Source organism: Periplaneta americana, chromosome 8, assembly GCF_040183065.1.
Source record: "Periplaneta americana isolate PAMFEO1 chromosome 8, P.americana_PAMFEO1_priV1, whole genome shotgun sequence".
Classification (NCBI taxonomy): Eukaryota; Metazoa; Arthropoda; class Insecta; order Blattodea; family Blattidae; genus Periplaneta; species Periplaneta americana.
The window spans coordinates 93,319,660-93,339,206 of NC_091124.1; the positions used below are offsets into that span (position 1 = coordinate 93,319,660).

Sequence of the window (19,547 nt, forward strand, 5' to 3'; positions counted from 1 at the left end):
TTTTGTTTCTTTTTCTCTTTCTTTTCTTTCTTCATTTTTCATTTCTTTTTCTTTCTTTCACTTTCTTTCTTCCTTTCTTTCCTTCTTTCTTTCTTTTTTCCTCCTTACTTTTCTTTCTTTTTTATTTTATTTTTCTTTCATTTTCTTTCTTTTTCTTTCTTCCTCCCTTTCTTTCTACCTTTCTTTTTCTTTCTTTGTCTTTCTTTTTCTTTCTTTTTCCTTCCTTTGTTGTTTTCTTTTCCTTTCTTTCTTTTTCTTTCTATCTTTCTTTTTGTTTCTTTCTTTCATTTTCTTTCTGCCTTTCTTTACTTTCTTTCTTTGTCTTTTTCTTCCCATCTCTCCTTTATTTATTTCTTCCTTTTCTTTCTCTCTCTTCCTTCCTTCCTTTTTTACCCATTTTACCTCCTCTGTAGTAGGCTACCAACTTACAGACCACTGTGGTGTAGGTGAAGGAGGGTATTGTCTGTGAATCAATACTAGACATCTTCATATTGCGGGCCTCTCTGGCTGAGGAATTGGCATAATGAAGGACCATCGTACAGACATCACAGGACAATCACAAGACAACGAACAACCAATTAGTCCCGTAAAAGGAAGATAATTTTTTTTCCATTGCCTACGCCGGGAATCGAACCTCGGACAGCTTGGATGGGTAGACTGAAATGTGTTCTCTGTTACCCAAAGTAAAGAAGTGTGGAAATTTGGTTGAATTTATATTGCGCACGGTTTAAGTAAATATTCGTAATACATTTTTTAATTTTCATAATATAGCTCCATTTAATAAATCCTAACGCTAGGATATCTATTACTTAGAAACTCTGGAAATATGCATGCACTTATGCGCGAAAAAATACCAGAATATGACGTAAAAACGTAGAAATTTGACTCAAAACAAATTAAAATTTTCCAAAAATTATTTACAAACCTTTCTTATTCAACATTCTATATATATTTTTTAATATTAGTCTAACTCCTTGTGTTGGCCATAGCGGACTGTTGAACCTAAAAAAATAGAAGGGGGGAAGGAGAGTGAAAGATGCAACGTCTGTTCACTGCGTGGCTATAATTTTTTATAGCTGTGTTAGCAGGGTCGCTGACAGTTTATTAATTACGAGTACTACACGGCAACAGCGGGGTTGGAACCTCTTAGATCTCCTTCAGACAAGGACGCATAGCAGCGCCACTTAGTGGCTTGCTGGTGGCGCTTCACGAAACGTTGTTGGCTCTGGAAAGCGAGTTTGTACCCTGCTCAATGCAGATTTTGTAGAGAATTTTTCAGTCTTTCAGAGAACATTTAATTAGGAGATATAGGTCTACTTTTGGCAACGCTGCTCATACGGAGAAAGAATAGATGTAGAATTAGGAGAAGAATGTGGGTTCATCCATTGGTTTTGGAAAGACTGCATCGAGGACTATTTCTATTTGATGATTTACATTAGGACAGACCTGCAGAATTGTAGCTCCTCAAAGGACTGCTTTACTACCCCTCTTACTCCACCCACCTTTTCTACCAGTGCGGTCATGGCGTTCTAGTTACGCTCGGCTGCATCAACATTAATTCTCGCGGCGGCAGGTATACAATACGCTATCAAGAATTGCAAATGAACAGATAATAAAATCCTTAGGAACATACCTTTAGAAAGTAAGAGAAAAATGAATGAGGGAAATAAATAAGTTAAAAGACATGTAAAATAAATTTTAAAATGTATGTGAGCGCATAATGTAAGATGGTATACCTATGTATATATCGTCCTATTACTAGTAAAGCCGATTAAGTCCACTTTTTGTGCAAAATTAGTTAAGTACAGCCCCCGACTTGTCTTTCCGTGCTCTGTATTCTACTAAAATGAAATATGTCCGAAATGTTGCATGCAGGCAACAAACCAATTACTTTATTTGAAGAATTTATTATGATTTTTCTTGCATTAATAAAGTTTTAATTTCTGTTTTTAAAAAACTTGCATTATTGGTCTTAACTGGTTGTACTAGTATTAGGACGATAAATACATTGTACGTTGATAAGTGAGTAATAGCTATATGACCGGATGTCAATGCTGCCATTCAACATTGAAACGCACTCCAGCCAAATAAATAAATGAATGAATGTATTAATGAATGAATAAATAATAAATAAATAAATAAATCAATAAAAGTAAATAAATAAATAAATAAGTAAATAAGTAAATAAATGAATAAATAAATAAATAAATAAATAAATAAATAAATAAATAAATAAATAAATAAATAAATAAATAAATAAATAAATAAATAAATAAATAAATAAATAAATAAATACGTGTACTGCAGTTTAAAGAGAACTGGAAAATGGCAAAATCTAAATCCGTGAAGAAATACTACTTCCAAAGGAAATGGGGAATATGATTATTTTGTTGTTGAAGACGAAAGAATTGCTTGTTTACTGTGTCCCACTCAATTTACTTCTATTCGTAATTTCAGTATTAAACCACATTTGAACAAAGCCCATATTAAGAATTATGGAATGCACAAACTTTCGGATAAGTTCATTATTACAAACTGTATATTGATTATTTATTTCTATACTGTAAAATTAAAGACGTCACTCGTTGTGTTCATTTTAAATTGAAATTAATAGTGACTTTCAAGGTTCATTACTTAAATGCTATAAATTTGTTTCCGTAGGTGATGATAGGAGAAAAGTTTTCGAAAACCTAACGCAGGTTAGGTGCAAAGAAATCTCAAAGAAACTACCGACAGGAAATCTAGCATAACTGTAAACCTTGAAACGAGGTAACGCATTATAAATAGGCTACAATGAATTTATTACAATCCTTTTTTAAAATTACATGCCGCCACTGATGGACCTTTGACGGCCAGAGAATGTAAACAACTCTACGCGGAAGTCGATCATCCCCAATAGAAGTGGAGTGAGACTGACGTTATATTTCCCCTACTTAGGGGTTGTGCAGGCCTGCATTAGGACAATAAAACTTTTTTTTTTCCGTACTTTCGCATGTCTGAGAAGTCATTTAAAGAACTTCTAGTTGGAATTAGCAATGAAATTCGAAAAAGAAAAAAAAAAAAAAAAGATACCATGGCATAATAGGCTACTCTGATCAAGAAGAGGAAAATGAATTGGTTGGGTCACTGGCTGAGAAGAAACTGCCTACTGAAGGATGCACTGGAAAGAATGGTGAACGAGAGAAGAGTTTGGGGTAGAAGAAGATATCAAATCATAGACGACATTAAGCTATATGGATCATATGAGGAAACGAAAAGAAAGGCAGAAAATAGGAAATATTGGAGAAAGCTGGGTTTGCAGTGAAAGACCTGCCCTTAGGCAGAACACTAAATGAATGACATGAATAGGCTGCTACCGTCGCGCCACTAAAATAGTCGTGTAGCTTCACCTTCGCATGAAGCCTACAATTGAATTCCTGGTATCGCGAGGGGAAGTGCCATTTTAGTACCCTCACCGACAGCGAAGCCAACTACACAGAACGTCTGCAGCGCCACTGTTCTGTGGCCGTGTTTGTGTGTGAAAGTCCTAATTTACGTCCATTATTCACAAGCGGCAGCGCTTCCGAGAAGCACCACTAAGTGAATTCGTCTGAAGGGACATTTAAGCATCACATATTTGGACGGGATGAAGAGGGTAAAGGCGAGACCAACCAACAATCTGGTCATATTGCTAACATTATTTTGTTCTGTGCATTTTGCCAACTTACTGCTCTTATGGAAAAAGTGGAAGAAAATATCTGACAAGTCATTTCGAACATTTCGCAAGAACAGATTGGTAGAGCATATCAGAATAATCTTCAGAGATGTCAAACATGTAATGAAGCAGAAGGACACTTTGAACATCTCTTGGGATACAGGTAAAATCCACTTTTACACATTTCAAGCTGTTCGTGAACATTTTCTCAGCTAAACAGATTTCAGAAACTAAAGTAACGACCGTAGGAACGGCGGCCGATTTCGCGGTAACTGCGAAGGATAAAACAAAAACTGTTGCTGAGCTTGTGGTGTGAGGGATTATGTACAGTAGCACGGTGCTATATAAAACTAAGAATGGCCATACATCACATTGTCACACGTTAGTTCTTCACCTCTATTACTGTATAATACGAACCATGATCAAGTGAAACCCGTTCGCCCAGCTTCCTTGAAGTGGTATGTCGCCTGATAGTTACAATGCGTAGAACAATCGAGAAAAGTTTGATTCTATAGCTGACAGACGCCTGTTAATATGGCTAGTGGTATTCCAAGTCAGTACAGAAATAATAGGGCTTAACAGCAGAAGGCTCTGGGCTACTTGGCTTGCAGCCCGTATTCGTCACTGTGAATTTCATATGTTTGGACCAACGAGCTAGAAATATGAATATAGAGTGGCGTTCACGTCTGTATCAGCGCTCTTAGTGGTACTAGCTTGAACTACAGGCCGCCATGTTTTAACTGGTTAGCTCGCTATAGCAGGAGACGTATAAGCACGTGGAGATTTTTAAATCCCGTAATTAAGATGCCTCTTGTGTGCCCTGCTTATAACTGTAGCGATAAAACAAAACATATGTCATATTTAAAGTAAGTAGTTTGCCATAGTTTGGTATTACTATACATATAACAGTTATTGATAGAAAGATTCTGTAACGTGTTCATTGTTTTCACAGATTCCCACTGAAAAATGATTTGTTAACTAAGCAGTGGGTTTCACAAATTAAGAGAGAGAAATGGTTTCCCACAATACATAGTGTTTTGTGTTCCGCGCATTTCGATACTAAATACATGTATTTTGTAAACGAGAGGAGACGTTTGTTGCCCAAAGCAATATCAACCATATTCGATTTTCCATCTCATTTAAAAAGAAAAGATATTTCTAGGCCTCCTTCTGTGACAGGAAAATTCAGTAGAACACCACTAGCCACCAGAATTTAGGTCTGTATAACATACTGGTATGAATACGACTTCAAGCAGCTTATGTCTGACCAACGAAACTGAAGTTTACGTGTCTTCCACTGAAAGCGTGTTCGATCTCGCCTGCATTTTCATAATGCCATCATTACTAATTTACAAAAAAATGTGTGTGAATATGCTCATTACTTACGTTTCACTCTATCGACGATTCATTGCACTCGAAAAGAAGAAAACATGTCAACTCCAGTTAGCTAAGAAGTATGGAATAAAATGTTGCTGCATGGGTTTACTGACGACTGTTAAAAATAAAAAGCGTTAGTAAAAATGGGATATACGAGTTATTGCGATATAAAATAAGATTCACAAGATGCAACTGTATTGGACTACCCTATCCGTCTCATCCTATAGGAACTACGCCCATTTCTGTACTTGTTCCACATCTTAAAGCTTCAATGTCAATATAAGATGTAAAGAATAAAATGTTGCATGGGTTTCCTTCCCACTGATAAAACTGGGATGCATGAGTAGTTGTAATATAAAATAAAATTCACAAGATGCAACAGTCCTTTCAGCCTCATCCTACAGGAACCACGCCCACTTGTATCCACATCTTTAAGCTTCGATGTTAACGTAAGATGTATGGAATAAACTGTTGCTGCATGGGTTTTCTGACAGCTGTTAAAATAATGAAATGTTAGCAAATTGAAATATATTGGTTAATGCGATATAAAATAAGATTTACAAGATGCAACATATTCTATACAGTCACTTTCCGTATTATCCTATAGTAACCACGCCCACTTGTTGACCAGTTAATACATGGCGGATATAGGTTCAAAAGCTTCAAAGATGGCGGCGCGATCGCCACTCTATATTCTTACTTCTAACTCGTTGGTTTGGACCTTGAAGAAAGATCTAAAGCGGCAAAGATTCCGCACACATAATGGAGTAAAGACAGCAGTGCTGAAAAGATTTAAGGAGCGGCCAAGGTACTTTTTTCGCTGACGCCTCCCCATACTATTGTACGCTTGTGTGAATATCTACAAGTGATTCAAAACCTCTGCGACAAACTCTGAGGGCGATAGATCTAACAATAAGGAATCATTTTTGTTAAACAACCTATGTCTTTTGACGCATCGTTTCTAAGTTACCGTTGGAAATGTTTTTGCGCGGGCGTATGTCAATATATGAGAATGTGTGCACCCCCATTTGTTTGTTGAGATGTTTGTAAGAGACGAGAAGGGTTGTTGTTGTTGTTGTTGTTGTTGTTATTGTTTGTTTGTTTACGTTTAATGTTGGTAAAAATATAACTAATATTTCTGTATACAAAATAATATATGTTTAATAGAATATAACTCAATATTCATGTTTGAAAATGTGTGACTTATGGGGTTTCTCAAAATTTGGTAAAGATTTAACAAAACAACATTTTTATTTCATGAATTAATAAAATTGAAAATTTAGTTAAAAAATATAATACGAATTTGATTCTCAAAACCAGTATTTAGTATTTAGAAGCTGACTTTATATTTTGCTTTATGTGAACAAAGTTCTGCATGAAATAATCTAATGCAATAATATATTACACAAAACACAAAGCTTTATTCTAAAAAATCCAAAATTCAGACACAAAATTATTAATTTACTAAACACAACAGCTTAGGCTGTAGTTTTGTTCATTTTGTATCAGCCTTGTATGGCGCTTCTTCACGAAACCTAATTTTCAATCGTACATGTCACAAGAGAAATACCGTTTGACTTGTGGTATTTTTCTATTTTTCTACAAAATGGTATATCTATCTCTATAGAACAGGAATTAGTAATAAACTCAGTTTTCTTAAAATTGACTTACGGGCTTTCTAAAAAAAACTGATTCAGTTATGGATAAATATATTTATAAATAGGTTCGAGTACGCCTCGCAAGAATGACGAGGAATAATTACTTTCTAGTCTAAAAACGGTAATTCTATAGAGAACGCGCAGGAAGGATGGTAGCAACCCGTTCCGAATGCTACTCTTTTTCGAATCGTGAGCATGCCTGTGAGGACTGTCCTACGGCAGGATGAGGCTCTCGACAGTGAAGCAGCACTATCCGACTGACAGACAGACACACAGCTGTACGGCTAATCCTGGAGAACGGTACGTCAATGACGATTAGCAGTGGACTACAAATGCGACTGAATCCCTCTGTCCAGAACGATTACATGCAGGTACGATTTCCATCACAATCAAGTGAATCGATACGTCCAAGATTAGTTTCATTTGTATCATTGCTTCGAATCAGTTACATCGTCCATTATCGTTAGATGTCACTAAGCTCTTCACAAAAGATGTCCCAATTCCAAGAAGACTGTGCAACCTTAACTGCTGTAATATTTGACCAGAATAATTATATTAAACCAAAGAACAATGCTTGTAAACTCAGACTACATTTTCTGCTAAGTGCCAATGACGATCTACAAACTATAGTGTTATTTGGCAAGCTGTATGGTAAGATATATGATATATTTTTTTACTTGGTTATTTAACGACACTGTATCAACTACGAGTGCGATATCAGGATGATAGTTCTGAATTCGTTACGTTTTTTTGACATAATTTTTCATCCGAATTGGCAGCAACACTGTCCTCGTAAAATCTTCAGGCCATTCGCGTTTCTCATATATTTCGTTGCATAGTGACAGAATTTCCTTCTTGTCTTCTTCGATGCATTTCATTAATTCAATGGAAATTTCATCAATTCCTGTTGCTTTCACAATCTTCATTTCCCTGAGCGCTAATTCAACTTCTTCCCTTTAAAATAGAAAACCCTTTTCCGTCTTCTGATATGGTTGCTTCGTCTTTTACAGCTAAGTCATCTGGACGATTCCCTGTCTCATATTATATCTCTTCTACATATTTCGTTCATGTGTTCAGTTTGTCTGCTATTTCATTTCCGATAACCAACATAACCAAGCTAAAAGTCAGTTCCTTATTAATTTCTATAGATTTTTTTAATTAGGTTATTTTACGACGCTGTATCAACATCTAGGTTATTTAGCGTCTGAATGAAATGAAGGTGATAATGCCGGTGAAATGAGTCCGGGGTCCAGCACCGAAAGTTACCCAGCATTTGTTCGTATTGGGTTGAGGGAAACCCCCCGGAAAAAACCTCAACCAGGTAATTTGCCCCGACCGGGATTCGAACCCGGGCCACCTGGTTTCGCGGCCAGACGCGCTGACCGTTACTCCATAGGTGTGGACATTTCTATAGATGAAATACGTGACTCATTTTGTGATTTTTAACAATAATATGTTACAGGTAAAGAGAACTCTAGTTGAAAAAAGTAACATGCGCGGAAATGTTACATATTACGTTTACGAAACAACCGATTAAATTATGTTCGAAAATTTCTTTTAGTATTCATGGATAAAAAAATTATAAAGAAAATATTCCTGTGATCATGAGGCTGAAAATGCTTATTTATCGAAACAGCAACAAATCTCATTTGCACGTCTCCTCGAGCCATTTTGCAGTCACTGTCACCATCATCTGCATCCAACCTGCCTACTTCCATATCATGTCATCCTACCATAAGATACGAACAGAATCCGACCTGTTGGGTGCTCGAACCTCAGGACAGGATTCATCATAATCGCCCCCCTCCCAAAAAAAAAAATAGACAAAGGTACTTGCATGAATACATGCCAATAATATGCGAGACATTAGAAAAAATCGTCGTTGAATCTGACAATACAAAAACTGAAATACAAAAAGTTTACAATCCAATTTCCATTAATATCTTATATTAAATCTCTTATAAAACAAATCTTTCTCATTAGGGTAAATGAATAAAACAATAAAAAAGTAACGGGCTCCTCCGGGATTTGAACCCGGGACCTCTCGCACCCTAAGCGAGAATCATACCCCTAGACCAACGAGCCAACACAACAGTTCTTTTCTCAATATATTGCCACTTGTCTGACATAACACTGACCAACATTACGCAAGAACATCAACTGTGTTGCTGAGTAAAACTTGGCCCGAGAGCCTCGAGGTGCGGTTGTGATTGCATCAGCAAACGATTGCAATGACTTCCTGTCGTACTCGTGGCGGCGGGACCGTGTTGTATAATGAACAGATATATATTGTGAAACGGACTGAAGCTTATACAGTGGAAGCTCTTAAGTTCGACACAAAACAAGTTCGACATCCTGTAGTTCCACTGCTTACGTAGGATACGGGCACTAAAATTTGAGTTTGCCATTTGAATGGGAATTGGTTCTGTGTCTTGTAGTGATACTTTTGTTAAAGGAAAATAGAATATTTTATTGATTTTAAATTAATGAACTCTTCTTTTTCCATTTGAGAATTGTGCCGTTTGTGAGACGGAACTGTCGAAACCCACTGTGGTACTAGAAGCGCATACACAAGTCATTTAGTTATCACTCCAACTAACCCTCTAACCTTGTCACAAACCTCGGCTTCACGTCATTTAGCTATCACCCCAACTAACCCTCTAACCTTGTCACAAACCTCGGCCTCTATATTACCTTTACTTGTACCTCAATAGAATGTATCATAATAATTACATCACTAAACTTACCAAGTGTATGTTACACTGCAAAACTCGTTAAAACCTACTTCACTATTCACGTCAAAACTTACTATCAGAAAACACCAAACTACAGAATCACCAACATAATAAAACAAATTTAACAATAGAAACACTTCACAGAACCACAGCCGCTTATAAAGAAGGCACTGATTGATGACGTTACTAACAACGTAATCAACAGTAAACAAAAGAACATCAACCAAAATAATAGTTCCGTATCGTATTATACGGTAGACCCGAAATATTATATTTTACTATTTTTCATTTATGTTTATAGTATGTTCAAATAATATTAGAAACAATAAAATATAAAACGTAAAGAGCGCAAAATAAAGTATTAAATTTCAAACTTCAAAATAGTCTGTGATAGATAAAATACGGAAATAATTTAGATGAAGAAAAAATTTAATGACTACCAACAAAATAAGAATCCTTAGCTACTAAGAAAGCTTATAATAGAAGGCATTTTGTCAAGTTTCCGGAGCCTAACATTTATATTTACGACTTATCCTTTACATTTTACACATGTCGACAAGAATACGGTATTGAGTTTCGTAAACAGTATTGTAGTGCACCAACTAAACTTCCATTCCTTCGTAATGAGGCGTTTCCATTTGGCGGCCTCAGACCACCACTGAAGTATAACCACAGCACTCTGGTTGTGTGCTCAAACTTTACTCACCATGGCAACGGCTGTTCTCTCTGCCATTAGTCTCCCTGCTTCTCAATCGAACCATCGCAGAAGCCATAACAGAAGGAGTAGCTTTTAGCTACGAGTACATCTAGTATAGACCATCGTAGCTATTTTCAACCACTGAGCATTATTTAGTTCTGCTAGGGTTGGGTGGACAGTCTGTAGGTCAGCGACCATGCTTTGTTTCGTACAGTCTAATGCAGGATTGCTAACCTGTTTAGACTAAATATCCCTAGAATATCTACTAATTTTTCCCTAGATTAAAAAAATCCCTAATTTCAAAATATAATTTCACTTTAAGGTTGAATAGTAACATTTATTGACAGAACTTATAACAACAAAACACAACTGAACGGTAAATATAAGCATTTAGTAGACTATTTTTGCACTCATTAGCCCTCATAGACTACTATCTACCAAGAGGAACTTCCAAGTTTTTATTTCCTGAGTATCCTTAACTCCCTCCCCTCACTATAAGTTTATCAAATGATGAAACATTAATCGATGGCTCAGAACCAGACTGTTCCAAGTCCATTTTACTTTTTTTTTTTTTTTTTTTTTTTTTCAGGAGAGCTATTTTAAGCTCCTAACATTCAAAGCGTCATGAAACAATATGGAATAGCTTCATAGCAACCTTATGGAGAGGAATCACAGATTTCTTTCTTATAAAAAGTTGGACTTAGGACAGTCTGGTTCTCAGCCATCGCATATCTTATCATACAAAGAAAAAGTTTCATATGAAAGTTTATTTATTTCTTTTTCTTTTTCTCTTGTATGGAGAAGGAACCCAAAGGCTTGCACTATAGCCTAAGGCTTATTGTGTTCTGTGAATGACTGGGTAGCCGAACGGCCGCGCTCTTGTACAAGTACAGCACGCCGCACCGTGAACTTAACCCGGGTTATGATATGGATGATGAGATGTGAATTAATGATGGCGAAATGGGTCCGAGGTCCAACGCCGAAAGTTACCCTGCAATTCTGCTTCAACTTGTTGAGGGAAAAATGTTTACTTACTTGAGTTTTAAAGGGAAGATTAATTTAATTGTCAGCAGATTCCCATCAGGCCTACTGACGCACACAAATATATCCTTTTCTTACTTAATTTTAAATATATCATTTGCTTAAACCATAAATCACAAAATTACTTCACCATAATCTCAATCCGCTTCGCCTGAATTCTGATTGTAAGTAGTAATGAACTCAACTCAATATAGTTTCGCCGTAAGAAAGTCCAGTAGAGAAAAGGGCAAGTCCCCAGTTACAAATGAACTCATACAACTGCCTTATCCAAACACTTTCCTATGAGAAAAAGCTGCAAATAAAGAAACGGGTGAAGAATCGTCACACAATCTCCGATGTCACTCTTTATTCTCTAATAGCAATGAGAAATATGATAGAAATGGAAAGTCACATTTTTTTTCTTGTTGGGAAATATATCTAGAAAGAGAATGTTTTAAATATATAAAAACTAAGATTATGAAATGAAAGAAAAGATTTCGTTTCTAAAGGCAAATCAAGAAATCCCTACAAACAATGAATTTAAGATTAATTCTATATCCACAGATGACAATCAAATTTCCTAGAAATATACAGGATGATCCGTTTGGGTATGGATGAAATAAAAACACCGTAAAACATTTACTACTGAACTTTATTTTTTGAAACTTTCTGCATACAACACTGAAAGAAGGAAGATTTCTCAGAGCTCAAAATGACCCACATTGCACACCCTGCACAAATCATAACGGTGATGCAATTCAGTCCATATCCGTTGTAACATAAGAGGGGTGATTTGTTGAAAAGCTTGAGTAATTTTTACTCTCAGATCATCAATGTTCCTGGGTTTCTGTGAATAGACAATGTCTTTAACAAAACCATACACGAAGAAGTCAGGCAGGGTTAGATCTGGGGAGTTTGGGGACCAAGAGATAGCTTCTTCTCGTACTGGGTTTCGCCCGCGACCTCCTGCATGATTATTTTTTTTAACACAGAACCTGTTTCTACAAATGTTCGATGTCACAACATTATGGAATCGTATTTAGGTACATTACGCACACCATACTCACGTCGAAATTCCCTTTGAACTCTTTTAACACTCTCAAATTTAGCATACAAAAGAACACATTGTGCCCGTTGTTGATTTGTAGTAGCCATTTTAATCATCTACGATTTTCATTTGTCCTTTCAGATTGTCCATTGTTGATTGTCGTATATGGAAACTCCCATCTTTTAATCATAATATAACCAGCAAGAAATTTTTCCTAGTATCATAATAGCTTTATAGTAATAAATTAATATTATCCATTCCTAAACGGATCAGACTGTAGAACTATATCCCAGAATAATAATATTGCATGTTGTCTTTAAGAATACAAGTATAAGGTAAAAGCAGCACTAAAAAAGACAAAAACAATAAAGTATATAAGTTATAGTTAATCAAGATCAACCTGCTAAATTATTTAATAATTCAATTTCACCCAATAAATTTAATGAAGGTGGAGCAGCCATATTACAAGATCTTAATAAAAATCATCATATATTATTCCACGTATAAACCCCACGATTTGTCAAAAAAGTCATATTTTTTCTATATTTTGTACAATTCTCAAGCTTGTACTAGTGTGTCACCAGACAGAAAAATAAATGTTAATACTTCTAGAAAGCGACGGATAGAATATTAAAACATAACATATTTAATTAGATCGACTGTGTACAAGGGCAAACCTTGAAATTTATTATGAATGTAATAATTATGACGACGATGATGATAGTTATGATGACAATTATGATTAATGAACGCTGCTTGCTTTCTAAGAAATATAGTACAACCAAATTGTGCATAAGAAAGAAGGTATTACTCGACCGAGGCCAGTGGAGTCCTGCAGCCCGGAGCCGTGGCGCTACTGCTCCTGCGTTCGTAATACCGCACCGCGATAGTTCACATTACGCCCGCGGCTCCACTCGCCTCGGTTGAGTAATACGGGTATCATTAATTTCGCTTGACAGGTCTATCTAAGATTGTGGTTACATACCAAGTAAATTTGTCGAAACATGCCAGAATACCACAGATTAAAGCAAACCATATCAACTATAATAAGATAATGAAAGAAATAATACATAGTTATTATTACAGTAGGCTATATCAATATCTGGATACATAGCCTATCTTATTCGTTATTTTCCCTGTGATGACCTTCATATTTATTTCTTGTAATGCCCTAATTTCGTATCCAATCAATACAATTTCTCTTAATTTAATTTCAGACACCACATCTGGTTTATTAAAAAAAGTACTTATAAACTTAAATTGCATTTAATTTAGGAAGGAGGATACTGCTACAAAGCACTGCGATCTAGAAAAATTATTGCGCTTATCTTCGAGCTGCACACTCGCAACCCATACCAGTTGATTACACTAAGGTTCGCTGCGTACTCAGATTTCGAGCAGGCAACCCCACTCGTCCCTAGAACACTCATTTCCGTGCGTCGCTAGATGGCATTCGGGAAATAACGAAATGGAGAGATCGGATGGAATGATATTGATACATAATAAGGGAAAACGGGAAAAGTCCCGAGAAAAACCCCAACTGCGACCTTGTCCGTCACAAGAACCACTATGGACTTTGAAATGAAAGGTTCCACGTCAGACCGGGATTCGAACTCTGATAGTCTGCGTAACAGGCCGAAGGTCTGACCACTCAGTTACCTTAGGGATTTATGGATACGTTTAATAATAAAAGTCCTTTAAGGAAGTGATGGGAGAAATGTTTATTTTGTCACAATTTAAAGGTAGGTACTTCATATTTTGCTTTAAGTATTCTCGCATATAAGTTTCATTATGATCAGATGAATGTTTTTTAGTCACTGAAGTAAAAAAAAATGCATATTTTCAAAATATATCTCCTCCTATATATATTCCATGTTTGAATTTCAAGGTTTCAAAATCAATAACTAATTGCTGTGAAAATCTGAAATCTCTCATAGTATCAATTTTTCTAGATAGAATAGATCTGACATTATCCAAAAACTGATAAAAATTGAGCAGAAAATGATAATAAAAAAACAACGGGCTCGTCCGGGATTTGAACCCGGGACCTCTCGCACCCTAAGCGAGAATCAGACCCCTAGACCAACGAGCCAATCTAACAAATTCTCGCCAAAATTACTACTTCCTGATACAAGGGTCGCAAACATGAATGTTAAATCTGCACTCGAAATAAAATTAATTGAGCAAAACAAAAATTCAATTGAACACCTGTTTCATTTTATTAATGTAAGACGGCTTATTTAAATATTATGTAACTAACTAACAATTGTATAATTATAAGCGAGAATCATACTCCTAGACCAACGAGCCAATCTGACAACTTCTCGCCAAAATTACTACTTCCTCAGACAAGGGACGCAGACATGAATGTTAAATCTGCAGTCGAAATAAAATTAATTTTGAGCATAACAAAAATTCAATTGAACACCTGTTTCATTTTATTAATGTAAGGCAGCCTATTTAAATACATTATGTAACTAACTAACAATTGTATAATTATGAAACATCGTTATCCTCATCGTCGTCATCACTATCAACATTTTCATAGTTTCAACCTTGAACCGACAATTCGTTGCGTTCTCAAGCAGAAAACGAGCCACTCACCTCGTTCTTGAGTTTCCTATAGTTCTAAGTCCGTTAGGACTTTGCGTTAGTGACGGTTTTGGTATTCGATTTATCTTATTTACATTATTTAAATTTCTCTATTACGTTGAATTATAAAATGATTTCTTTTTCTTATATTTTCATTTTTTTCTAGTAGAGACTATCCACCTAGATGTCTTAGAAACCTCACTTGTGTAATTTTTATTTTATTTTATCTTGTTTATTTATTTTGGTTGTGACAGTTAATATAAAATTTTGTGACCCATACAACTGAAATTTTACAAAATCATTGCTATCACCGTGTTATTGTATAGATAATGAAACAAAACTACAAAAAAAAATTAAATAAACAGTTGCAGAAACACTAATTCATTCAATTATTACATGTCCATAAGAAGGAATTTTTTATATTCTTCTCTTGGAGCTACACGTTGATTTCATGGATTTTATCCTGCAAAAATACTTTCGTTATTTTATTTTACAGGACATGGAAATAATCTGTGCTTCATATCCAGCAAAATCCGTTTTATCAACAGCAATCCCACTAGAGGTTTTCATTTATCTAGAGGAAATCAAAACTCGAGTGGGATTTAATTTACTATTACACGATTAGAAGAAAGTATGTAAAGATTGGAAGTAATGAAGTACTCCAATACAATAAAATATTGAGTTACGAAAATACAACTGCCTTCAAATGTCAACATTACAAATATTACGCTAGATGGCAGTAGTGTGTTATGATTAGCTGTTTTATTGTTATCAGTTGTACCAACTATGGAATCTTCATTGAACTCTGTGGACGGTTACTAGTCAAGAAGGCTTTGTTGATTCAGTTTCATTTTTATTAAAACAGTTGCATTCCACTTCAATTATCCGGATCCCAGGAATCAACGTCACTTGACAGATGATTTTCAACAAATCTTAATATTAAACAATCCCTGATACGTGACTATCCATAATATCATATATCAGAAGCTATAACATAACCTAAATAATATAAACAAGTGTTAGAAAAGTTTTAATTAGGGATTATGAAATAAACAAGAAAAGTTTTAATTAAGGACGATGAAATAAAAAATAAACATATTTAAAAGGAACAGTTATTGAAAGTACAATTTTTAAATTTGAATGTTTTAGTGGTTGATGGTTCAGCTGATGTTATATTGGACGCGTGCGTAAAAGAAGTGGAACTCGTTGATGTACATGGTTTATTCCTCAACTTATTCAGGATTTCCGAATGGTGCTCTTCATTTATTTTTAATAGGGTTTCAAGGAAGATGCATAGCTATGACCAGTCATCTTTATTAATTCTTGTTCTTGAATGTCAATGCGAATCATATTTGAAACTGCTGTGCATCGACTGGAGTGGTTTGTAATTTTCTGTTTTTTTGACGTCCAGACCAGTGGAGTTTGAAATGTTGGCAAACAGAGAACACATGCTAGGTTAGTGATAAAAACAAACAAATGCTAGGGAAGCGATAAAATTAAACAAAGGCTAGGGACGCTATAAAATTGTGCGATAAATAGCCATGATTGGTTGAAAGACGTCCTTTCGTACCGTTTTATTGGTCAAAAGTAGTATGACGTAGTAAAAGTGTAATAGTCTTCACAAAATCACGTATAAAACGTAGTTGTTAAATTCACTGTCAGCTACAATGCATCTGTTCATACAATTTTATGTGTGAATTGCATGTCTAGACGATATTCAAAGACATAGGGGCCAGTCAGCTGATGTTTTCCCTTTTCATTAGACATGTCTAGCAACGGTATTATCCATCCGTTGTAAACTGACTGGTGTTGATTCCTATCAGCCACGACTACAAATCACACACAGAAAGATGTGCAGCTCAATGCTTAAACGATGCCAACTTAGGATGTCAGGACGACCGTAGAGTCATCTGTGGATGTTTGCAAATCTGAAGTTGGTAACAGCATTTAATATCTTACCACCCATGTCTCTTGCTGTATCGGTAAAAATATTCACTAATATACCATATCGTTTTATTCACTAGGTACTGCACTGTACAGTGCCATTAATTTATATTGCATTTCTATTATAATTTTATCCCTCTTTTCCCAGCCCACCTGTCGGTAACAATAGTCAGTAGTTCTCAGCCTGGTATTTTGGGTTGGGAAGGGAAAGGAAAGGATATGTTTTTTTTTTTGTAATTCTTAAGGAATAAAATAGCTTACTATATATGTGTTATTTTATATTATTCAACAGATTATCAGGTGAGGAGTTGATATTTAGGGACAGTTGAGTAGTATCGGACATCGGGTAATATCGGACAGTGATGTTTCTTTCATCTACCACCAGACGGTAGTACCTAAGTGACGTGGTTACGTTTCTGTATGCGACATCTGAACACTGCTACTACCATCTGGTGATAGATGAAAGAAACATCAGTGTACTACCATAGTAGATGAAAGGAACATCACTGTCCGATATTCCCTAATGTCCGATACTACCCAACTCTCCCCTACTGATTTTTAAATGGAAATGTATTTACTGAAATTATAAATAGAAATGAAACATTACTGGTACGCTTCAAGAAAACGAATACGAAATAATTAAATACGTAGACTCAAATAGAAGGGATCCGGACTTGGCATTCTTTCCACTTTCCGAAATATGTTGAGAGGCATGTAATATTGTTTTCTTAATGTATTTCTTTAAATTACTTTCGTCTTCAGAGCTACAGAGAGTAATACAACTATGTTTTTTTAGGCGAATAAAACATTGAAACATACGATTATCTGTGTGTCTTTATATCGCAATATTCGGAAAAACTGTACCTGTACACATGTTTAATGTTAATAAACAGGAAAAGGTTTTTATTTGGTATCGTGGACATCATCTGTGGTAATTTAATTGAGCCTAGACAACCAGGTACACAGCATGTTCTGGCCCTGGTTTTCTGTGACGTGCTGGAATCACAGACAACTTTGTCGCGATGTTTCTTACGTCTCTAATAAATAACACATATTACTATACATTTAATTATTTTGCATTTGTTTGCTTGAAGCGTATCAATCACTTCACCTTATAATGAGCTCAGTGATAGCATGTGAAAACTACATCGCAACAATTCTCATTATGTTTCATTTATATTTATAATTTCATTAAATACATTTCCATTTATATAATCAACAGTAAATATGTATTAACTGCTTACCTGATATTCCATTGAATAGAATAAAAAAACACGTATAATACACATTAACAAAAGACGTGAATAGTACATTCTACTTGGTACTGTGGTTAGTGAACTCGAACGTTGAAATTTGAATTTCAAATGAAAATACGGTCGCTCATGTTTGGAGCAGAATTCGATTTGTTTGTCACCTACTGAGAAATTATTGAAGGAACGAGGAATTATTGAAGACAGACGCCGTTAGATGTCTATTTCATGTAAAAAATTCTCCAATAAGAGTTGCACATCTCTGGCCAGGACTGCTTTGATTCCCTCAATGCCTCGCGCTCCGTAATCGCCCGAGAAGTCTTGCATATGACTGTGGCGACATCAGCGCTCAGCGGTCATGTATCGTAACATTGAACGCATAGTACGTTTCACAAGGCTACAGTATATAGACTCAGACGAGTCACAGAGTCTGGTTGAGTTTGATCAACTTCTAAAAATTGAAATGAACTCTACATCCATTCAGAATCGGAAAACATATTCATTTGATCATTTTTATTGAAAATAAAGGATTAAGCACCGTAACTGACTGTATAACTTCGTGAATAAATATGTACTGTATATGCATTTTAATCAGAATATTACGTAACACCAGTTACTGCGCACTTTTACCTGAAAGGTTCACCTCAACTACACAGAATCGTACACTTGTATCAATTTCTGTGCTTTTCACATGCAATCCATCGCAACTAATTAAACCTGGAGCGAGCGGAGAGTCTTTCGAAGCGTTCCGAGCCAGTGCCCACCGGCTGCCAGTCCGTTGCTTTGATGTCATATTCATACGAAGAAGACAGCGCGCACACAAGCCTGCCTAAGTTGCACAAATTTACGTCATAAATACATATTTGATCGGAATTTTGATTCGCATCCTTTGAACGTGTTCAATCTCTATTTCAATCTGCCAGTGTTGCTTTCAAAAAGTGTGTACGAAGTGGCAATTCGGGTGTTTGCCTATGTTATTTTATATATGGATGAATGATTGATTAGACTAGGGAACAACTGTTCTGCGGTAAAAAAGAGTTATAAAGTAATTTCGTTTTTTATATATCACGTCTAGTTTTGTCGCAATTTCATTTTTTCGATATGTATCGCCGCGCAGTATTCACCATACGTTAAGGGGGGACGTATACGATTTCACACTCAGATTAAAAACTAGAGCTTTCCTATGCTGAGACTACTTTAATACTTTTGCTTTGGACTTTGACAAAAACACAATACAACATAATGATCAATTGACTATTAATCATTAGAATTTAAGAATTTGTTGAATAACACTTCTCCAATGCGGAGCTAACCTCAAACAATCACATACTGATAACACTGATCGCGCTACTTGACTAGGTTGTACCGGGTCATCATTTTGTTTTTACTAACATTTCTAATATTAACCTGGCTATACCTTTGGATTAACGGTTGAGAACCGCAAACACTATGTTACCCTCTTCCACGACCGGAGTTTGATAATACTAGTGTAAAATACAAACAAATCACTTTACTTATAGGAGGGAAGAAAA

General features: G+C 35.6%; 1 long non-coding RNA gene and 2 other non-coding genes across 3 annotated transcripts in view; 1 reads left to right on the forward strand and 2 right to left on the reverse strand.

Annotated features, from left to right (window-relative positions):
* LOC138704890 (uncharacterized) overlaps positions 1-19,547 on the forward strand; it is a 680,302-nt gene that overhangs the window by 487,181 nt on the left and 173,574 nt on the right. The window lies entirely within an intron of this gene.
* On the reverse strand, positions 8,743-8,814 carry TRNAP-AGG (transfer RNA proline (anticodon AGG)). The gene has a single exon. It is a non-coding gene; the product is annotated as a tRNA-Pro (tRNA).
* TRNAP-AGG (transfer RNA proline (anticodon AGG)) lies at positions 14,250-14,321 on the reverse strand. Its single transcript has one exon. It is a non-coding gene; the product is annotated as a tRNA-Pro (tRNA).